Source organism: Triturus cristatus, chromosome 2_1 (assembly GCF_964204655.1).
Source record: "Triturus cristatus chromosome 2_1, aTriCri1.1, whole genome shotgun sequence".
Classification (NCBI taxonomy): domain Eukaryota; kingdom Metazoa; phylum Chordata; class Amphibia; order Caudata; family Salamandridae; genus Triturus; species Triturus cristatus.
In genome coordinates, this window is record NC_140581.1 from 434,638,830 (window position 1) to 434,653,000 (window position 14,171).

Below are 14,171 nucleotides of genomic sequence, written 5' to 3' on the forward strand. Positions count from 1 at the left end.
TTACTATGGAGTGCATGCCCCTCTGCGCCCTTACATAATCATGTAAGGGCACCGAAGAGTATGGAGTGCACTACAGTGCAGTGCATACCCCTTAATGCAAGTACATACTTATGCAAGGGCAACAAGAGGTATGCCCTGCACTGTAGTGCAGTGCATACCCCTCGGTGCCCATGCATACTTATGTAAGGGAACCGAGGGGTATGATGTGTACTCCAGTGTAGTGCATATACCTCTGTGCCCTTACATAAGCATGTAATGGTACAGACAGTTAACCACACCAATGCATACCCCTTGGTGCCCTTAAATACTTATATAAGGTCACTGAGGGGTGTGTGCACTGCAATGGTACTTAAACAGGGCTGGACGAGGGAGCAGTCCCTCTATATTTAAAAATCACTGCAGATTAACGTTTAATCTGCAGTGGTTTCTAAAAAAGAGGGGCTGCTCCCTCTCAGCCCTCTTTAAGCACCAATTCAGTGCTGATTCAATTCTGCCGGCAGGAACAGTGGAATTAAATAGTAATTCCGCCTTAGAGTAATGTGGAATAACTAAATTGATCCATTTTCGCCAGTGGAATTAAAAACTCCACCCAGTCCTAGTTCTACCTATTTGGGTGAATATTGAGAAATATATTTTTTATTCTTTTCTTTTAAGAATTATTTGTCTTTTGCTCTAAAACCATATTATGTTACCCTCTTGAAAGATTCATGGAAACATTTACATCCCTACTCGCATAAAGATAATTTCAAGAAAATGTATTTTCTTTATTCCATTATACTGTATAGTAAACATAATAAAGTTGAGACTAACGTGACTTTTGGAAGGAATGGAAAGAGAAAGCTATTAATTGAGTTCACCAACTGTTTGATAACAACAATTTAATGTAATTTGCTGATTTACAAACTAAACACAATCTTACAATTTAATTTGAAAAGAGGTATAATCACTTTTTTTTAAAGTTCAGATGAAAAAGTTTATTTAGCATTTCCGGTAATATAACAGATAAATATACAATCATGTAAAACATTTTGATTAGAAAAACATAGGAGTACACAGCAAGCAAGAGAAAATAATTACAGGGAAGAAGGATAAGAAGAAAAATAGAAAAAAAATAATGGAGCATATACAATTTAACTATGTCCTATAAAAAAAAATAGAGATACAATTTCATTGTTAAAACCTAAGAAATAAATGTACATTAATAGTTACATTTATTTTTTTTTTTTTTTTTTTTTTTTTGTTTTTCAAAAACCTTTATTGTTCCATCGAAGAGTACACCGCTATTCAGCCAACAACCCGGAGGCAGGCAGCTAGTATACGAGGCGGAACTCCGCCCAAGCATTTGAGATCGTACTTTCAAATGGCAATACAGCATCTTACAATGGAACAAACAAAACAGAACTAATAAAGAGCCCGAGTCGAAGGAAAGCAAACAGTAAATGATCGATATGACATAATCATCTTCACGCTGCGCCCACAGCCCGCCCAGACAGAGCAAGCGACAGACAACCCCTCTCAGAGAACGAACCCCATATCCCAGATCACTTATGCCAGGCGGATCACCACTTACAGCACCCCACAGTCGAACTCCAACCTCTCCACGTCATTTAAGCCACGATCAGCCCGCTTGGTCATCTTCCAACGCTGTCGTACTAGCCAACCAGTCTACCAGTGGCTGCCAGATATCTACAGGCCGCGAGCGCTGCGGCAGCTGGTCCCAGTATGAGGTCAGCTGCTCCCTACAGTACACCGCCGATCTTATCCAGGCCTTCACGCTTGGCGGCATTGTCTTCTTCCAGTGTAGCGCTACCTGACGCTTAGCAAGTAATAATAAAATGGCCACAAGCCTACGTGAGGTCTTGGGCACATTTCTAACGAATCCCAATAGGGCCACAAGTGGGTCCGGCCCCAGCACCATCCCCACGATCTGCCCCACGGCATTGAAGACTGCTATCCAGAAGTTGCGTATGGGGCCACACACCCAGACAAGGTGATAGAACGCGGCATCCTGCGCACCGCATCTCCAACAGCACGCATCAGACCGCAGACCCATCCTACACAATTGAATGGGCGTCCGGTAGGTCCGGTGCAGATAGTTGAAGTGTACCAACCGCAGCCTATAATTAGGGGATAGGTTTTCAAGTTGGGAGCAACAGTACTCCCACTGCTTCTCGGTAATAGATATACCCGCTTCGAGTTCCCACGCGGATCTGGAGTCAGTGTGCGCAACCGGAGCCGTGCTTTGAGTAGCTCTATAGATCCGTGTGATCAGTTTGCGCGCGGAGGAGTTCGAGAGTACGTCCTCCAAGGCCGCAATCGTCGGCGGAGCCTCTGGAAACATAGGGTACCTGCCCTTGCAGGCGGACCGCAGTTGATAGTAGAGAAGGAGCTCCGAGGCCGTCGGTTCCGGCGCTGCCGCCATGTCCCGCACTGTGAGGAAGGTATCGTCCGGGTACAAGTCCCCCGCCACCTTCAGTCCGCAGGCCCGCGCCCGCCGCGCCACTGCCGCGTCCGTCAATGGCCCCAATAGTGGATTATCCGCGAGGGGCATACTCGGCGCATATAAGTCATCTACGCCTGCACGTTTGGCAATGCTTGACCAGGCCCAGCGTACCATCTCAACAGTGTCAATGTCGTCCCTGGAGCGTCTGTATCTCTGATATGCCGCTGCACGAAGGGGGCAGGGGGCCGCAACATCCATCTCGATGGCCACGTGCGGCTGGTAAGGGATCGGGTGCTGCCAGTAGTGCAGATATTGGGCCTGAGCACTGTACGCATATAGCTCCATGTCCGGGGCCGCGAGTCCCCCCTGACGGAAGGGAAGTGTGAGGAGGTTCCAGGCCACTCTGGGCTGCTTACCCGCCCAGACCAGTTCAATCAAGGCGGAGCGGAGCCGGCGAAAGAACGACTTAGTGAGTGGCACGGGGATGTTTACGAATAAGTAAAGAAACTTAGGAACGGCCACCATTTTAGCAATTGCTATGCGGCCCATCAGAGATAGTGGCAGCGCTTTCCAGCGCTTCACTTTGCACTCCAGCCATTCCACGGCCACCCCAAAATTGGCCAGCCATATGTCCTGTATCGATCGGCTAAACCGTATGCCCAGGTATTTAATCTCATCAGTGACCCAGTCGATCGGGAATTCCGTGTGGCATTGACTCGTACCGTCCGTCAGCGGGAACATCGCCGACTTTGACCAGTTGATATCGATACCCGTGAGGCCGCTGTACCTCGTCACCTCACGCATCAGTGGGTCGAAGTTTTCCGATGGATTCATCAAATATATGGTTATGTCGTCGGCGTACATAGAGACCAGCAGGCCACGCGACGTGAAGCCGATACTGCGATGGGTGTGGTGTTGGCGCAAACGAGCCGCCAGCGGCTCCGTCGCAATAGCGAACAGCAGTGGCGACAAGGGGCAGCCCTGCCGAGCGCCTCTTGTTATGGGGATCGGGGAAGACGTCTGACCATTAACCCGTACCCTAGCCGTCGGGTGATTATAGATTATTCCAATACGCCTGGCAAAGGAGGGGCTGAAACCCATGCGAGTGAATAACGCCCGTAGGAATTTCCACTCTAGTGAGTCGAACGCCTTAGTGGCGTCAAGCAATGCGGCCGCGGCTTGTACCTTGGGATCCAAATAATGCAGGAGCCCAAACAGCACTCTAAGATTGTGGGAAGTGGACCGCCCCATCACAAAGCCCGACTGATCGGACAACGCTATCTGAGGCAGCATAAGTTTCAGGCGGTCAGCGAGTAGTTTCGCGTAGATTTTGGCGTCAAGATTAATTAGCGAGAGTGGGCGATATGAGTCCGGGGTAACAGGATTCTTGCCAGGTTTAAGCAGCGTAATGATGAGGGCCTCTCGCATCGAGGCAGGGAGGATGCCAACCTCCATCGCTTCCTCAAAAACATTATGCAAGCGAGGGACCAGTAGGTCTGCGTATTCCTTGTAGAAGGCTGCCGTCAGCCCGTCTGGGCCTGGTGCCTTGCTGAGCGGCATAGCGGCTATAACCGCTCGAATGTCCTCCTGCGTGAAGGGGAGGTCCATATATTGTCGGGCACTATTACTGAACCACGCAAGAGCTATGGTGTCCAGGTAATCACTAATAATGGTGTCGTCAGGGGACACCTTAGAGGTGTACAAGTCCTTATAGTAGTCTGTCATCACCGCCAGTATAGCCGGAGGATCTCGAATTACTGCACCCCCCGACTCCTGTATCTCAAGAATATGCTCCGACCCGCGTGGCGGGCGCAGCAGATTTGCTAGTGTACGGCCAGCTCTATCACCCTCTCCGTAACGCCTGGCCTGAGAATCTTTGGACAAGAACCTGACCTCCCTCTCAGCCTCCTCTTGATACTCGGTCAGTTTCGTCCTGAAGTCTGCACTCGCACCACCAGACGGGGATGCCACCATCGCAGCTTCAAGCCGAGCCAGTTCAGACTCCAACCTGCCGAGAGTAGCTCTAATGGAGCGTAAAACCCCAGTTTTTAGCGCCATGCAGTGGCCTCTTGTCACAGCTTTACAGGCCTCCCAGAGCACGCCAGGTGAATCTACTGAGCCCTCGTTTAGTGCGAAGTATTCCTCCAGTTTTTCCCGCAAAGAGTGCTGGAAGACCTGGTCGCGCAGAGCCCGGGACGGGAATCTCCAACTAAACGGCTGAATGTACTGCGGCGGGGTGGATATCGTTAAGCAAACCGGGGCATGATCAGAAAGTGACCGCGACAAGTGAGTCACCTCTAACACCGATGAGTGCAGATCTCTGGACAGCAGCCAGAAATCCAATCTGGACCAGGCCGCACGATGAGCTGTGATACACGTACCGGCGCGGGTCTCAGGGTGCAGTGTCCTCCAGGAGTCCACCAGCCCTGCCTCTTGCATAATATGGCCAAGCGCCTCCGACGCCCTAGGGTGATGTTCCCGAGTGGTGCCCTGCCTATCTGCAGTATCTGACAGTACCACATTATAGTCTCCTCCCCACAGTATCGCAGCAGGTCCACAGTTCCGCACCTTATGCCACAATCCCTCGTAGAAATCTGGATTATCGTCATTCGGGCCATAAACATTCACCAGAATCACTCTCGCGCCGCACAGCGAACCTACCAACAGAACAAACCTGCCCCCCGCGTCCCTGATTTCCTCATGCGTCCTCCAGTGAAGCCCTTTTCTGATAAGTATCGCCACCCCTCTAGAGTAGTTAGAGTAGTGAGCGTGAACTACCTCACCCCATCGGTTGTGTCTGAGCAGCTGCGCAGCATTTTCCGTCAGGTGCGTCTCCTGCAGAAGGCAAATGTCCGCACCCTTCCTAATCAGAAAGGCCTGTATCAGTCTCACTTTCCGCCTATCATTCATGCCCCGTACATTCCAGGTAATACACTTTATGCTATTCACCGCACCATACGTGTTAACAGAGGTCGGGCAAGCCTCAAGCATACACCTACCCCCCAGTCACCCGGCCAAGTCACACCAACTCTCGAAGCACGCATTTCCAATCCAGCGGGTCCCAATATATGAGGGCGGCAATGCCACAGCAATCCGCACGCCCGCCAACAGGGCAGGGAACCTCCACCAGGCACCAAGCAGGGAAATAGAACTCGAGCAGGCCACGGACCCGTTCCTCGTTGCATCGATTCCTGCAGCCCGTCCCTGTCAGACAACACATATCCCACCCGGCCAGCTGGGCAGCCTGCCCGGTAAATGCCAGTACACCTCTTGCTAGGTGACTGTCGACATGACAGCGCGCTGCGCACAACGTGTGATTCAATAGCAGTTTTCGCCACCTCCGACCCGGCTCTGAAACTTAAATAAAACACAACAAAAACCCCCAGCCCCAGCCAAACCCCTAATCCTCCCGCTCCAACCCCCCAATCAGGTTGTGCAATGAACTCCCTGGACCCCCTCCCAACTACAACAACTGTAACTACAGTCTCTAAATGTGAACAGTGAATGGGAATCATCCCTTGAGGTACGCAGGTTGGCCACCTACAGGCCCTGTACTTGTGACAGGGCGATCGAGCGCGAGACTAGTGTACCAGCTCAAGGACCATCCCCCCCCAATCCCGCAGCCCTGCTCAGCTCCCTCATAGCATCTGAAATTGGAACTCCAGGGAATTAAACATTCTCAATATGGCCCAGCACAGCGTAGCCAGGCGACACCCAGCGATTTAACAAGAAGCAAACAGGAGTAGTCATTCAACGTCACTTAGCCTGTCCCGCTGGCCCGGGTCAACTGCCGGTGTCTGAGCCTTTTGGTCCTTTAACAGTTGTTTGGCATATTTCATAGCCGCCTTAGCGTCAACAAAAAAGGATGGCTTACCGGGACCTTGGACCCGGAGTTTAGCAGGGTAGATGAGGGAGTATTTGGTGCCCGCCTGTTGAAAAAGTTTCTTCGCCGGCAAAAATTCCCTTCGGGCGGCTTGAACCTGCATCGTATAGTCCGGGTATAGTGCAATGTGGTTGCCCCTGTATTGCAAGTCCGATATGTCCCTTGCCATTCGTAAGATCACGTCCCGGTCCCTATAATTCAAGATTCGTGCAATAATAGGCCGGGGCGGTGCACCGGGTTTAGGCCTGGGCCCCAGTGATCTGTGAGCCCTCTCGACCAGGAACATCGGAGACAATCCCGACCCAAACAGATCCTTACACATTTGTTCGACGAAGAGCTCCATGCTGGTTATGTCCGTCGTTTCCGCCACACCCGTGATGCGGACGTTGTTGCGCCGCGAGCGCGCCTCCAAATCCTCATTTTTCTGCTGAATGAGTGTTAGAATCTTCTCCATGCCCCGAAGTTGGCCGGCAAGGCCGGTCTGATTTTCCTCCGTGTCGGCCACACGTGTTTCGAGCGATTCCACTCTCCCCTCTTGTTTGTCCATGCGGGACGTGATACCGTCCATGCGGGCAGCCAGCGCATCCATTTTGCCATCGATGCCATGTAAGCTTGTTTTCAGTTCCTGAAACATGGCCTTAATGTCCGCCTCCTGAGCACCCCTCTGGTCCGCTCGAGTAGATTCGGCCTCACGGAAGTCTGGGTCTGGGTCCGGCGGCTTCTGCTTGGACTTGTCGAAAGTGATTTTCGGCTGCCGCGTGTCCGGTTTGCCCATGGCCACTCACCAGCCGCCACCCGGCGCCGCGAGTATGCCCTGGCGGCCGCGACCAGTCACCGCCAGTCGCCGACCCTCAGCGTCTCACCGAGGGCAGCAGGTCGGTTAGTCCCAGTAGGTAGGCTGAATGGCTGGGCCTCCAATAGCGGGGCGCGCACCCTAAGCAGAGCAGGCGGGGAGAGTCACAGCTCAGGCCGCCGGAGCAGGACAACCCTAGTACAGCCGTGCACTTTCCACATAACAGGTCAACGCTCCAACCTCACCACAGTATTGTCGGGGTATGTACGGCAGCCGGCCTCGTCTCTCCGATCGTCTCCCTGGAACCTTCGACCATGGGACTTCTGCTTCAGGCAAAATGGCCGCCACTGCGATCAGCCGCCCGGGCCCGTCGCCGTGCGCCGTCGTGCAATCCAGGGGCGGACGTTCGGCGGTCTTCCACACCAGCCGCCGCCTCCTCAGCTTCACTCCGACAGCCGTAGGGGGTGAGACCTTCGCCGGGGTGCGCTTTTCTTTGGGCGAGCGAACAGCCTCTGCCTCACCCCTCGGATAGGTTTCGGGCACTCCACACGCAAGGCCCCGGCTCTAGCGAATGGTGTAGGCCGCCACGACTCCGCGCCGCCCGCGGGCCGCTCTCCGTCCACAAGCCGCCGACGGGGTCAGAAAAGCCAGAGCACAGGGCGGACACCCAGGACTACCGTCTCGGGCGGGGAGGACCGAGCTCGCACCCCAGTTCAGCTAATAATTGAAGGATTTCTGTGCTCGATCGGCGGAGCTGCGGTTTCAGGCAGCCATTCCGCTCGGCAGCCAAGCCACGCCCCAATAGTTACATTTATAACAATTATACATAACAGTAGTAGAGAATCATGGAGTTTGGGGTACCACCAGGATTGAAAGGATATTCTTAGAGGAGTCTTTGCATGATTTGATGATCTGCTGAGAGCCAACTGCAAGAAGTAAATCCAATACATAAAATGTATATGAATGAGAAGACCAATTCTCTGAGATTCTGCAGTGAAATATATTTGTGAAATTAAAGGGGCCTTGTATGTGAAAAATAGCATTTATCTGTTTACAGACTTTCAAGCAAAATTGATATGTAGAAGGACATTCAAATAGCATATGTTTGAGGTCAAAGGGAGTGATTTTGCAGGACCAACAAGAGAAGGGGGGTAGGATGTATTCTATGTAAAGTGGCTGAGGCAATCATGAGTCTATTGTAATTAAAAAATAAAGTTTGAATAGTATTAGCTGCTCTAGAGGATTTCAGTAGCTTAAGCCAGATCTTGTTTCATAACTGATATGAAAAAGAGCTGTGTAAGTCATCTTTCCATTGTACCTTCAGATGTGTTTTCTCTCGATCTTCTGGAGGAGAAGGTGTTTTATTATAAATTTGGGCTGCTGAAAAAAAAGATACCAAGGTTGTAGTCAATTGGGGAAGGGGTAGAAGTAATAGAAAGTATATTTTGTGAAAGTTGTTCATAGGTTGAATGAATCACAAATATTAACGACTTATATTTAGTACAATATGAGACAGGAAAGGAGAAATATTGTTGAGCTTGTGCAAAAGGAAGGCAAGGATCATTATCAAAGAGTTGATGAACCCATCTTAGACTTTTAGCATGCCAGGACTTCAAAAAATTGTTTTATTATTTATTTTAACATAGTTACTATGCCAAATTGAGGAATGGAGAAATTGTTCTTTATATTATGATTGGAGACAAAAATAGGATATAAACGCTTACAAGCATTTTTTAGAATAGGAATGGACATAGATAGATATATCCAAGTAAAAGATAGAAATTCTCGAAAAGAAATAGGGTGAAGAATAGTTTTCAACATTAATCCAGAGGAGAGGTGTACTAGATTTCTCCTGAGCTAAAGAAAAAGAGGCTTGTCTGAGAATGATGGGGAAATAAGACCATTCACAATGAAGAATGCCTTGGGAGAAGACTATGACAGAGAAATCAAATTAATAAATTTAGGACTGAAACGGAACCAAGAAAGAGTGGGAAAATAAAAGGCCAACTAACTCGGCCAAACACCTTTTCAGCAAGTAGAGAAATAGCTGCTAAAAAGTGTCTATAAGATTTGTACTTAAAGCATTAAAAAATAATCTAGTGCTATCGGAAATGTGCCATCCTTCACTAAAGCCAGACTGTTCTCTTAAGATAAATATTGAAGAATATCTTCCTGACTTGCATGAGATTCTGGCGTGTATAGATTCCGGAAGTAATTAGTAAATTCAGACAATATATCTCCATTTTTATGAACAGTGTGATTAATAGTACAGAAGATACATTCTACTTTATACGATCTTTTTAATTTTAAGGTAATTAGCAAGAAGTTTCCCACCTTTATTTTGGCCCTCCATTGTACTTGGCACTGGACTTAATGCAATATGAAGTAGAGCTTTCCATTGAAATCTTATTAAAGGCAAATTTGGTTTGAATCAATTCATCCAGAAATGTTTTAGATTTAGAAGTGTAGTATGTGTATTCTAATTGTTTAATACTGTAAGGGTCTGAAGCAATGTCTTAGCGGAAGGCTTGTGAGCTACAAAGGAAATAATGAGATCTCTTGAGGTATCTATGAAGGTATCTCAAATAGTCTGAGGGATATATTCGGTATCTTAAAAGCAGTAAAAAAATATTTTGCAAAACTGCAAAGTGATGTGTGAAATTAGGATCTAGGAGAAGAGAGTTATTAAATCTCCATCACTCATTGCCAGGAGTATCTGGGATGAGATCTAAATCCAATGTAACAGGGGCATGATCAGAAATCAATATGGAACCAAATTCTGATTGTATAATATGTTGCGCAAGAGGTTTTGAAACAAACAAATAGTCAATTCTAGATTGAGACAAATGGACAAGATAGAACAAAGTGTGTTCTTGTAGGGTTGGGTTACAAATAATTATGACAGCAGCAACTCATCTGCCGATGGAGTCTGAGTCTTTGGAAATAACTTGAATATCCAAGGCTTTATTGCAGAGTAAAGCCATTCCATTGCCTTTCCTGTACCCGGGGAAGAAACAATATGTCCAACTCATTGCTTTTTAAGATTAATGATATATTTTTTGGATATATCAGTTTCTTGTAAAAAGACAATATCACTGTTTAGTTTAGAAATGTGTGTCAATATCCTTTGACATTTCATAGAAGAACCCAAACCTTTAATATTCTATGAAATAATTCTTAAAGCCACTTAAGGTGTAGCAAGAATTCTATAACATTTTGTACATAACGATAACAGTAAAAAATCAATAACAATGAATATATGATTAAATAATTGAAAAAGAAAGCAAAGAGGTGATGCCAAGTTGGATGCAGTCATAAGAAAAGAAAGAATGAAGGATAGACATATGAAAAGGGGAAGTAGGAAAAAGAGTAAAGAGAGGAAAATAGACAACAAACTTAGTGGAGAAAGTAAAAAAAAAGGACATAACTATATAACAAACAAATGATTAGGGGTGGTGGAGCCACGTAAGGGGGATGACACAACCAAACTCCGAAACAGCCGACAAAGTTTGGGAGACCAGACCACATAAAACGGTATCTGTGTAATCTTGAAGATACATGGAGCATGCCTAAAAGGAGGGGAAATAAACATATTAGCAACAAATTAGAACACACATGGTGTGAAAACATTGAGCAGGCTATATAAATGTCAGTTAAATGGATGATGACAAGAATGTATCAGAAATGATCCATTAGAAAATTTCTGTACTCCAGAAAATCAGGTAACATTAGGTTTGGAAGTTTCCATCACCTCTCCTCTGCAGCAAGCAATACGTTTTTGCAGAAGAGAAGGATCTTCATATGTGGTAGTTTTGTGATTGTAATATACTTTGAATGAACAACGGTCGAAGAGACCAAATCTGGCATTTAGAGAGAGAAGAGCTGGTAGCATATTAAGAAATATGTTTTGTCTGGCCGCTGTAGATTTGGCAAAGTCTTGTGCAAAAAACACATTGGAACTGAACCATAAGATACGAACTTTGGCCTTGGTTGCTTTGATAATTTGAGTAAATCTAAATATTCTAAATAATAAATGATAACTCCTCTAGGTTTCTGTGAAGATAATACAGAGAGAGAAGAATGTTCAAGTCAATGTGCCCTTTTTACATTCAAAAGAGGGGAGGTAGGCAGGGCCAAGACCTTGGGAAGAAATTAATGGAAGAAAGATGTGGGATCTGAGCATTCCACACCTTCAACCAGACCATTTATTGTGCAGATTATTTCTTCTGTTGTGATTCTCTATGTCTTCAGCATGCTTTTTTTAAGGACGATACTTTAGATTGCAACATTTTTAGCCTACAGAATATCTTTGACAAAAATATTTAACCCTCCATTCCATCTGATTACCTCTGTTATCCATGTATGTCCATTTATCATCCAGAAGATTAAGTTGTTCATTGGTTTCCTCCATTGTAAGGCTTGAGGGCCCAGATTTCCTCAAGGAAAAACTCAATTGAAATTGCAGCCATAGGCTTTATGGGCGAGGGAGCATCCTTTTTAATTCCTTTATTAGTTGAGATATTAGAGGTTGAAGGAAGTTTGGAGGACATTTTGGTAGTAGAGGAAGATATAGTAGAACCAAACTAGAGGAAGACGAGGAAGAACCTTGACAAGGCCCCACAGAATCCTCCATATTCTCCAGAACAGAAAAGGAATTGAAGTTATTAGCTCTGGTAATGTTCTTGGTGACTTAATGGTGATAAGTTGGAGGGTCCTGGTCCTACCCATAAAGGAGTCTTTGAATAAATTAACAACATGGACACAACAGAAGTTCAGAAACGACAGGCAAAATATGGTTAAGCAAGCAGTCTTCTGTAAAATTCCCAGAGTCTCTTCCAAGAGGAAACCAAAACTGCCAATATTTTTGAGGACATCAATAAAATGTAATTGTCATTTTCTTATTATAGTTGCAGGAGAGGCGGTTTTACGAGGCAGTAGAAAACTTCATAGAAAATAGAAACAAAATTGCGGGTGTGACCTTCCCATCAGCGCTCCTGCCAAAATTCATCAAGAAGAGTCAGTAAATTGATAAGGAAATGTCCTTGCAACTAACCTGCGGCATCAGTAGATATTCCCCCAGCGTTGCCCAAGGAGCCGGCAGGAGAATGTGTCAATGATGGTACGTCGGCCCATCTGCCCCCTGCAGCCGCAGCGGAGCTCATGAAATAACAGCCATTCCGGATAGGCGCCTAGCCCCGCCCCTGAAAAGAAGTATAATCTCTTATTGCAGGTTAACTTTTATTATCTTTATTACCTATCACTTATAATTAACCAGCAACTGATATAAATTACCCATTGCTTTTAGTGAATTTCCCTAAAGGGTCCATTATTTATAAGTTGTTGTCTAAAAACTACCAACTAGATCCAAATCGTCTATTGAATTAATTTGGGTAATACAGTTTATTGCTGCAAGGGATAATGTAAATTTAAAATTACAAGAACTTCTAGATCTGCTAAGAGCAGTCAGTCCTTATTTGATATATATCATAGATTATTATTGACACCCCTTCCATTTTTAAACTATCTCAAGACTGTTCTGCTAATTGCTCTTCATGTAATTTGCTAAACAGTGACTTATTACATATGCTTTTTGAATGTTCTTATTTGTTCAAATTATCGGAAACGTTCTGATATCAAATCATCAAAAATGTTCAATGTTAATATCCCATTTAATTACAAGAATGTGTTTTAGGAAGTACATCTGATGAATGGATTTTTTTTGCAAAAGGTAATAAGCTAATTGATCTATTACTTGACATTTCATTTCTGCAGAGTACTATTAATTGGAAAGGTAACTCATGGTGGTATAGTGTTTGTTATAACTACAGACTTTTTAGAGCTTTTATCACACCAGTTTCATTGGGTTTTAGAGGAGAATCTTCATTGTTGCCTTTTATGTTTTTTTAGATAAATTTAGTTCTATATTCAACTAATCTTTGTGATTCTCCTAATGACATCTTTAAACCACCATGAATCATATAAGGTACCCTGCCTGTTCTGATAGCGTTTATTTATTATTATGTAATATTTTCTACATGTACATGATTAAGTTATGGTTACAAGGACATCTCTACATACGGATGACATTTAGATGATATGCTTCTTAAAGATGATATTGATATTCTCTCCGTTATTTTATGTATTCCCTCTTACATATGAGATTGTTTATTTTTTTCTTTATTGCATAATCCTTATTTAACTCAATAAAAATTTGCAAACTAAAATAAACAAAGGTTGGGATGTGTGCATTCTAAGTCGGTTTGTAATGCGATAATGAATTAGAAAGGTAGCTGGGGTCCAGAATTTGTAATGTGATAATGTATTAGAGAGGCAGTTGGAGTCCAGAATATTACCTGCGTTGAATACAGTTGATAGTTGTTCTTGTATGGCTATGTTCTTGGCAGTGAGGAATGCTTAGGTGGGGGTATTTTTGTTGAGGCATGGAGAGTTTGGAAAGCAAAGTTTATAAATGTGGCTAGTGCTGAGCAGGAGTAATCGGGGGAGATTTACCAGAAAGCGTATACAATAATCAAATCTAATGAATACTTAAAAGTTTATTGAGGTTTTTAGTTATGTTGAATGAGTGAGTGAGAAAAAGATTTGGGTATCATCAGCATAAAGAGGATAGCCATGGGAAGCCAAATGAGAGGATGATGTGCTTAGAAGAGGCGGTGTAAAGTGAGAAAAGTATAGGGCTGATGACCGAGCCTTGAGGGGCTATCGGAAGGGTCATGGTAGACTTTGAGCTCTCTGAGTACTAACTAACTGACTGAGGGTGACCATAGTTGTAATAGGTGAACTAATTGTGAGTCATGTCAGTGATGCCTAATGAATCTTTGTGGAAGAGGAGAGTAGGATGATCTGCAATATAGTAGTCAGTGGATAAGTCCAAATGTTTGAGAATGGATGAGAGTTGGTTGTGATGTGCATTAGGGATGAAGCTTGGTACATATGACTGTACTTTTTTAGGGGACTAAAGGGTATAGCCATCCGATTAGAGGGGAGTGGTACGTTATTTAATGTGAGATTGAGTGTGAGGCGATTGAATAACA